Source organism: Triplophysa dalaica, chromosome 6 (genome assembly GCF_015846415.1).
Source record: "Triplophysa dalaica isolate WHDGS20190420 chromosome 6, ASM1584641v1, whole genome shotgun sequence".
NCBI classification, from domain to species: Eukaryota; Metazoa; Chordata; class Actinopteri; order Cypriniformes; family Nemacheilidae; genus Triplophysa; species Triplophysa dalaica.
Genome location: NC_079547.1, coordinates 10,647,239 through 10,656,878, shown reverse-complemented (window position 1 = coordinate 10,656,878; position 9,640 = coordinate 10,647,239).

Genomic DNA, 9,640 nt, shown 5'->3' with positions numbered 1-9,640 from the left:
AGTTGTGCATGCACTCCAAAAGCGCTATTACGCCCCCAGGTGGCCGAATAAGTTCATGTTTCTTACACACCGTCAGGACCATGAGACAAATAAGCCCAGTGAGTGGCGTTTTGATCGGCCTCCGTTAACCCGGCGTAATGAGTGCTCAAACTTCATCGACCAATGGCGGCCATGTTTTTTGATATACGCCAATGTCCATTTAGATATTTATGTAGAATGAGACAAAGACACACCATACCAAATAATAAGTCAATCGGGCAAACTGTTGCGTAGTTATAGACATTTTCTAGCTCATTCAAATTATAGCGCCATCTAGTGGCCAAACGCCACTGTCTTTTTATTGTGACCCCGGACTGAGGGTCTACACATGTGTTCCAAGCCCCATGAAGATATCTCAAACAGTTCAGGAGTTATGGCCATTTTAGCTAAATATGTTACTTCCGGTTTGAATGTTTTAGCGCCACCTAGCGACCGTGAATTGAAAATTGAACTTTTTTTTAATAATTATTCATATTCACACTCCACAGAACTCATCAGCGTTGGTTTGGTTCCAATAGGGCAAAAATCCAGGGACTAGTTCATTTTTTTTTTTTTTCATAAAATGCTAATTACCGAAAAATCTATAATGGCGGAAATGAAATCGGAGATATACGTTTTTTAAGTTTTGAGCCAGTGATTACACTGATATAAGACACTTGGGTGTGCGACAAACGGTTTCGGAGTAACAAGCGCAAACGCGTTTGGTATTGCTATAGCGCCACCTATGGGTCGATATGGCTGGCTCCGTGTATCTGAGTAGCGACAAGGACTACTACCATCTGACCAAGTCTCAGCTCTGTCGGCCTTACGGTTTGGGCTGCAGTATCAGTTTTATGGCAGAATAATAATAAGAAGAAGAATAATTAAAGCTGCAAGCAGCATTTAGCGGGTTCGAGCGATTTAAGGCATCTAAGGTACGTCTGCCATCGCCGATCAGTTTCAATAATCGCACCATAACAGATCAAGGACGGACGACACTCTAGCGCACCAAGTAAAATGTCAGAAACGTTTAATACAGTTGCAGAGATATAGATCTTGCTAAAAGGTTGCTAAGCTAATCCGTTTGGTTGCTATTGGCGTGGAATGGCACCTGCCAATTAATAACACATCAAACCACAAGTGGCGAAACAACTCCAGTGACTCTGCGATGCTCTATTGCAGAGATGGAGGTCTAGCTTAATGGTTGCTAAGTTAACAGTTTAGTTGCTATGGGTGTGGTATGGCACCTGCCAATTGATATTACATTAAGTCACAAGTGAAATTAACCGAACCCCTGTGTCTCTACAATATTCAACTGCAGAGATATACGTCTGTGTAACTGATTGTAGAGCTAATCTGTTTAGTTGCTATGGGCATAGCTTGTCACCTGTCATATTATAATACACTTTTCCATGAGTAGAACGAAGCAACTTCTTTGTCTCTATGACATTCGATTGCAGAGATATTGGTCTTTTTTGTTCATTTAATGCATATTTTTCAACATAGCCTCTTTTGTGTTTTGAAGAATTAAAATTGAATTTAAAATTTAGGACAATTTTAAATGGATACATTGATTCATATTCATGAATACATTGTGGTCAGTAGGACATTGACATTGTCTGCAATAATATTTTAGAAGGACGTGCCATTTAAATTTTGTTTCTTTGGTAGACACACCTCACATGATATATCCCATTTCTTCTCAATTTTGATGTTTGGTTTGAACTTCAGGAAGTCATGTTTACCATGTCTAAATGCCTAAATGCATTGAGTTGCTGCCATGTGACTGGCTGAGTAGCAATTTGGGTTTACATGCAATTAAACTGGTTTTATCTAATAAAGGTGTGTTGTATATATATATATATCAACACAGCATCTTAAAACCAGCCAGACATGTGCTATATTTATAGATGTGTAAATATGGAGCAACTTTTAATCTGTAATACATTATATTTCTAACACTGTCTTCCTGTGAGACATATTTCATTACACACACATGCACAGTCTCGATCACACAAGACACACAGAACTATACAGTGCATTCACACTCTTATGATAAAGAGGGAAATGATACCCAGAAACATACACACATGCACACTACACACCTTTATCCTGCACACATTTATCGTTCCTTAAGCAAAGCTACATGCATTGTGATCTGGTGACTCTATAAGAAAGCCATTGAAATGAATGATATTTCACCTTTTTGACTCTTATGAAGGAAAGCCTATTCCTATGAGCATCACATTTTGCATGATTGTTAAGTATCATAATATGTATAATAGTACTAAATGGCAAGTCAGTTGGATCATTTATTAAGGACTAGCGACCTTCACCGTACTCGATTCACGCTAATATCAAAAAGGACACTGTTATGGTCACAAAACTAAAAACACTCAACATGTTTTTGATGATTATTGACCTAGAGAATCTGAAAAAATGTACTGTGGTGGAAATTTAGAAATTGCTTGAAAATCCTTGAACAAGTTTGCAAAAGTAGTTTTTTACATCATAACCAATAAGTCACAAACCTTTTGATAGACATGATAGACAATGGTTCAAGAGGCAAAGTTGTTATGAATGAGGAGATCTATCGTTTGATATCAATAGTTTGTGTATTACTCAAATGACATGTGACACAGAGTTGTCTAGGCCACCAAAAGACATGTACATTTGGCCATTTTTACTGTTATAGCGCCACCTAGTGTCCAAACACCACGTTATTTTGTAGGTGACCTTGGAGTGATGATCTACATATATTTCCCGAGGCATATGATGATATGTTAAGCCGTTCTGGATTTATGGCCATTTAAATGTGATAGGCTCCACCCATTCTTTTATTTTGGCGCCCCTAAGCGACCGTGAAAGGAAATTTCTACTTTTTTTCAATAATTATTTACAAACACTTCCCACAGAAGTCATCTGCATTGTTTTGGTTCCGATCGGTCGAAAATCCAACGACTAGTTTGCGAAGGTAGGTTTTTGACCTCATCAGCGATAACTCACAAACTGTTCGATTGACAGAAGTTGTTCCAGAGGCAAAGTTGCTCAGAATGAAGAGTACTATCATATGATACCAATAGTTTCTGTATATGTCAAATGTCACGTGATACACAATTGTTAAAGCACTCCTAAAGCGTTATTTCGCCCCCCGGTGGCCGAATGAGTTCACATTTCTTACAGACCTTAAAGACCATGAGACGAATAAGCCCAGCGAGCGTCGTTTTGTTCGGCCTCCGTTAACTCGGTCTAATAAGTGCTCAAACTTCATTGGCCAATGGCGGCCATGTTTTTTAAGATACGCCAATGTCCTTTTAGATATTCATGTAGAATGAGACAAAGACACACCATACCAAATAATAAGTCAATCGGGCAAACTGTTGCGTAGTTATGGCCATTTTCTAGCTCATTCAAATTATAGCGCCACCTAGTGGCCAAACGCCGCATTTTTTTTTATTGTGACCCCGGATTGAGGGTGTACACATATGTTAAAAGCCCCATGAAGATATCTCAAACAGTTAAGGAGTTATGGCCATTTTAGTTCAATATGTTACTTCCGTTTTGGACATTTTTGCGCCCTCTAGCGATGGGGGATGAAAATTTCAACTTTTTTTTAATAATTATTCATATTCACACTCCACAGAACTCATCAGCGTTGGTTTGGTTCCAATAGGGCAAAAATCCAGGGACTAGTTCATTTTTAATTTTTTTCATAAAATGCTAATTAGCGAAAAAATTTGCATACCGGAAATGAAATCAGAGATATACGTTTTTTAAGTTTTGAGCCAGTGATTACACTGATATAAGACACATGGGTGTGCGACAAACGGTTTAGGAGTAACAAGCGTTAACGCGTTCGGCATCGCTGTAGCGCCACCTATGGGCCGATTTGGCTGGTTCCGTGTATCTGAGTAGCGACAAGGACTACAACCATCTGACCAAGTCTCAGCCCTGTCGGCCTTACGGTTTGGGCTGCAGTATCAGTTCTAGGGAAGAAGTATAATAATAATAATAAAACCAACAAATACAATAGGTTTCTAGCCCTTCGGGCTCGAACCCTAATAAAACCAACAAATACAATAGGTTTCTAGCCCTTCGGGCTCGAACCCTAATAAAACCTACAAATACAATAGGTTTCTAGCCCTACGGGCTCGAACCCTAAATATAGCTGCAAGCAGCAATCATCGGGTTCGAGCAGTCTAAGGGGACTAAGGTCGACTGCCTTCGCTGACTACGGTCAGGAATCGGACCATAACACATCCGCAAGGGATGACACTTACCCATAACCAGAAAAATGAAAGAAATGGTCATCAACGGTTAATACAGACCACGCATGCTTACACTCATATGCAAAAACAGGTGTAAACCGATAATACCTGAGGGGCGAGTGAAATTAACCAATTCTCATGTCTCTACGATGTTCAGTTCCAGAGATATAGGTCTAGCTTAATGGTTGCTAAGTTAACATGTTTAGTTGCTATGGATGTGGCATGGCACCTGCCATACATTATGATAGACGTGTATAAAAAAAGCTTAAGGCTTATGGCCAGGAGCATCTTAAATAGATACATTGATTCCCATTCATAATAGTCTAGAATGCCGTGCCATTTAAATTGTGTTTATTTTGTACACACATTATACAGTATATCCCATTTTGATGTAAGGTTTGAACTTCAGGAAGTCATGTTTACCATGTCTAAATGCATTGAGTTGCTGCCATGTGACTGGCTTAGTAGCAATTTGGGTTTACATGCAATTAAACTGGTGTACCTAATAAAGGTGTGTTGTATATATATATATATATATATATCAACACAGCATCATAAAAGCAGCCAGACATGTGCTGTATTCATAGATGTGTAATTATGGAGCAACGTTTAATGTGTAATACATTTTATTTCTAACACTGTCTTCCTGTGAGACACATTTCATTCCACACACATGCACAGTCTCGATCACACATGACACACAGAACTATACAGTACATGCACACTCTTATTATACAGAGAGACATAATATCCATAAATACACACATTGTGATCTGGTGACTCTAAAAAAGCCATTGAAATTAATTATATTTCACTTTTTTGTCTGTTATGAAGGCATGCCTCTTCCGATGACCTTCACATTTTGCATGCTTTTTTTGTGTCATAATATGTATAATAGTACTATATGGCAAGTCAGTTGGATTATTCATTAAGGAGCAGCAAGCTTTCAGGTAGACTTTTGAGGTTAATATAATAAAGGACTCTGTTATGGTCACATTTATGAAAAAGTTCAACATGTCCTTGATCATAAATTATCTAGAGAGTCCAGAGAATTGTACTGTGGTGAAAATTTGGAAATTGCTTGAAAGACCTAAAATTAGTATGCAAAAGTACGTCTTTAACATCATCACCAATAACTTGCGAACTGTTTGATTGACATCAATGGATCAAGAGGCAAAGTTGTTCTCAATGAGGAGAACTATCATATGATTATATTAGTTTGTGTAAATGACAAATGTCACGTGATACACAACTGCTTAAGCAATGAAATACGCAACAATTTTACCATTTTTACTGTTATAGCGCCACCTAGTGTGCAAATGCCACGTTATTTTGTAGGTGAACTTGGAGTGATGGTATACACATATTTCCCGAGCCCCATGATGATATGTTAAGCCGTTCTGGATTTATGGCCATTTAAATGTGATAGGCTCCTCCCATTTTTAAATTTGGCCGCCCCTAAGGGACCGTGAAAGGAAATTTCTGCTTTTTTTCGATAATTATTTACAATCACTCTCCACAGAAGTCATCTGCATTGTTTTGGTTCCGTTAAGTCGAAAAACCAACGACTAGTTCGCGAAAGTAGGTTTTAGACATCATCTGCGATAACTCACAAATCGTTTAATCGACAGAAGTGGTTCAAGAGGCAAAGTTGCTCAGAATAAGGAGAGCTATCATATGATAACATTAGTTTGGGTATATGTCAAATGTCACGTGATACACAATGGTTTAAGCACTCCTAAAGCGTTATTTCGCCCCCCGGTGGCCAAATGAGTTCATATTTCTTACAGACCTTAAGGACTGTGAGACAAATAATCCCAGCGAGTGTCGTTTTGATCGGCCTCAGTTAACTCGGTGTAATTAGCGCTCAAACTTCATTGGCCAATGGCGGCCATGTTTTTTGAGATACGCCAATGTCCTTTGAGATATTCATGTAGCATGAGACAAAGACCCACCATACCACATATCAAGTCAATCGGGCAAAGGGTTGCGTAGTTATAGCCATTTTCTAGCTCATTCAAATTATAGCGCCACCTAGTGGCCACCCAGCAAACACAGAACGTTCCCCTAACGTTCCCCTATGGTTCCCATTTGGTTTTTTTGTTGGGAACCATAGGGGAACGTTTCAAGAACGTTCCCTGTAGGTTATATTTTTCCTAACCAACAGCTAACGTTTCCGGAACGTTCCCTGCAGGTTCGTTTTTTCTAACCAACACCTAACGTTCCCGGAACGTTCCCTGCACGTTAGTTTTTTTCTAACCAACAGCTAACGTTTCCGGAACGTTCCCTGCAGGTTCGTTTTTTCTAACCAACACCTAACGTTCCCGGAACGTTCCCTGCACGTTAGTTTTTTTCTAACCAACAGCTAACGTTCCCGGAACGTTACCTGCACGTTAGTTTTTTTCTAACCAACAGCTAACGTTCCCGGAACGTTCCCTGCAGGTTAGTTTTTTCTAACCAACAGCTAACGTTCCCGTAACGTTCCCTTCACGTTAGTTTTTTTTCTGACCAACAGCTAACGTTCCCGGAACGTTCCCTGCAGGTTACATTTTTTAGAGTAACAATAAAACCCAAAAATAACCTGCAGGGAACGTTCGGTACATGTTCCCTTTAGTTTATATAGCATTAAAAATGAAGTCTTAATTAACAAAGACTTTCTGTGAACCTACATTCGAAAATTTTAATTTTAATAGAACCATACAAACACAGATGAAAACTCTTTAACTCAAACTCTTTAAATATCTAAATATAAATTACCAAAAGTGATCTTATAAGCCTGACAAACATTACCATTATCAGGCAATGTGAGCACGCATGTACAACGTTTATTCTGTTTCTTACCATTTTCCGAAGTCTGCATTCAGGTTTTCAAGGAAATTCCGAATCAGGTCAGTAAGATTGTAATATAATAGAATATAATAGATACTAATATAATATAACTAAAACCAATTTTACTTTCAAGGAGCAATTATGGGCACCTTATCATTTCACAATCGTATAAATCCAATGTGTGGCATCACAGTGTTTGTAGAATGAATTTTCGATAGTTATTGACAGTTTTACGGTGTTGAATCATGGATTTTGGCATCTGATAATTGTAACATGAGTTCAGTTATTGTAAGACAGTACAGAATACTGCAATGTCTCTGAAAGACAGGGGGACTAGACACTACACTAGTGACAACATATAGAGGCTAACACTTCTGTACTCCGCTTACTGGAAAAATAGGCAGTAGATGATTTTTAGATATTTTTTTGGTTTACTATTACTGAGATTGCTGAAATTAGACATTGCTGGCCTATCAGCTTTCAGGCAAGCCTAAACAAACAGTAAATTACACATCACTAAAATTACAAGAGGCTTTAACAGTTTTATTAAATTGGGAATAAATCATACATATGGAACAAGAGAAATGACTGGGCAAATAATAAGTTTATGCAGAATCAATACAGGGAAAATAAAGCATCCATCCATCCATCCATCCATCCATCTTCTTCCGCTTATCCGGCGTCCGGGTCGCGGGGGCAGCAGTCTAAGCAGGGATGCCCAGACTTCCCTCACCCTAGACACTTCCTCCAGCTCTTCCGGGGGGACAGCGAGGGGTTCCCAGGCCAGCCGGGAGACATAGTCCCTACAGCGTGTCCTAGGTCTTCCCTAGGCGTCCAGGGGGCATCCGGAAAAGATGCCCGAGCCACCTCATCTGGCCCCTCTCGATGTGGAGGAGCAGCGGATCTACTCTGAGCTCCTCCCGAGTGACCGAGCTTCTCTAAGGGATCGCCTGGCCACCGTGCGGAGAAAGCTCATTTTGGCCGCCTGTATCCGGGATCTTGTCCTTTCTGTCATGACCCACAGCTCATGACCATAGGTGAGATAAGGAACGTAGATTGACCGGTAAATCGAGAGCTTCGCCTTGCGGCTCAGCTCCGTACAGCGACCGCATTACTGCAGAAGCAGCGCCGATCCGTCTGTCAATCTCCTGTTCCATCCTTCCCTCACTCGTGAACAAGACCCCCAGATACTTGAACTCCTCCACTTGAGGCAGGAACTCTCCACCTACCTGAAGTGGGCAAGCCACCCTTTTCCGACTGAGAACCATGGCCTTAGATTTGGAGGTGCTGATTCTCATCCCAGCCGCTTCACACTCGGCTGCAAACCGTCCCAGTGCATGTTGAAGGTCCTGGTCTGATGGGGCCAGCATGACGACATCATCTGACATGAAAATAAAGCACTTATTCTCAAAACCTTTACTCACTGATCCCCCAGAGGGACTAAAAGCACATCAAGCACTCCCAACATCACGGGAATTGTTGAAAGACAATTAAAACATTGCTTGTCAGGGATGGAGTGTGTCCATTTCAATTATGCTGAAATTGGGGAAACACTTGATCCTAACAGATAAACACCTGCAAAAATAAAAGTAGATTAATAGCAGCAACAATAAGCGTTATTCCTGATCATATATATGTACTTATACATTGGTTATAGGAATGACTCTATGAATTATATCATAATATATAGCATTATGATACAGGGGGACACTGTCACTGCATGTTACACAGTCAACATGATTAAATGTCACATAAGTTTTGTTCTAGAACGCATCTACATTTCAAATAAAAAATATATGCAAATTGAAACATGTGTAATGTGTTTACAAAAAAAAAACAAGGATTTTCATTGCAACTGTTAGTTCTCAGTGCAATTTTAATAGAGGGGAAAGAGTATGGAAACAGCAATCATATTTTAAGCAATCAATTTGATTTCCTTTATTATTAAGAGTTCCCACAAATACATGCTTGCAATCAACCACTGCATTAATGCTGAGTGGTATACACTTTTCCTGGGGATAGTGCTGTAAAGGTTTTGGGTGATACTGGCAGAAGTTGTACTGCAGAATTGACTGGCTGGCTCCGACAATAACAGTATATGTATTGTTTATAAACAAGGGTTTTATTGCAATACTGTTTGCTACAGGCAAGATTGTTAGAATGTAATTACAAAACTCGGGAACAACAAATGCTTTTCTTGGCTGCACTGACAGCCAGGCAAAACTTTGTGGCTTTAAGAAGAGTGTGATTCCACATTTTGATTGCCGGTTCGATCCTCAGGTCAGGCGGGTAACGATTGAGGTGTCCTTGAGCAAGGCACCTAACCCCTACTTGCTCCCCGGGCGCTGCAGCGATAGCTGCCCACTGCTCTGGGTGTATGTGTGTTCACCACTTGCTGTGCGTGTGTTCACTACTCTCTGGATGGGTTAAAAGCAGAGGTATATTTCGGATATGGGTCACCATATCTGACAAACAGGTCACTTTCACTTTTTCACTTTCATCTTGCCATGACTAAATGACTGGAG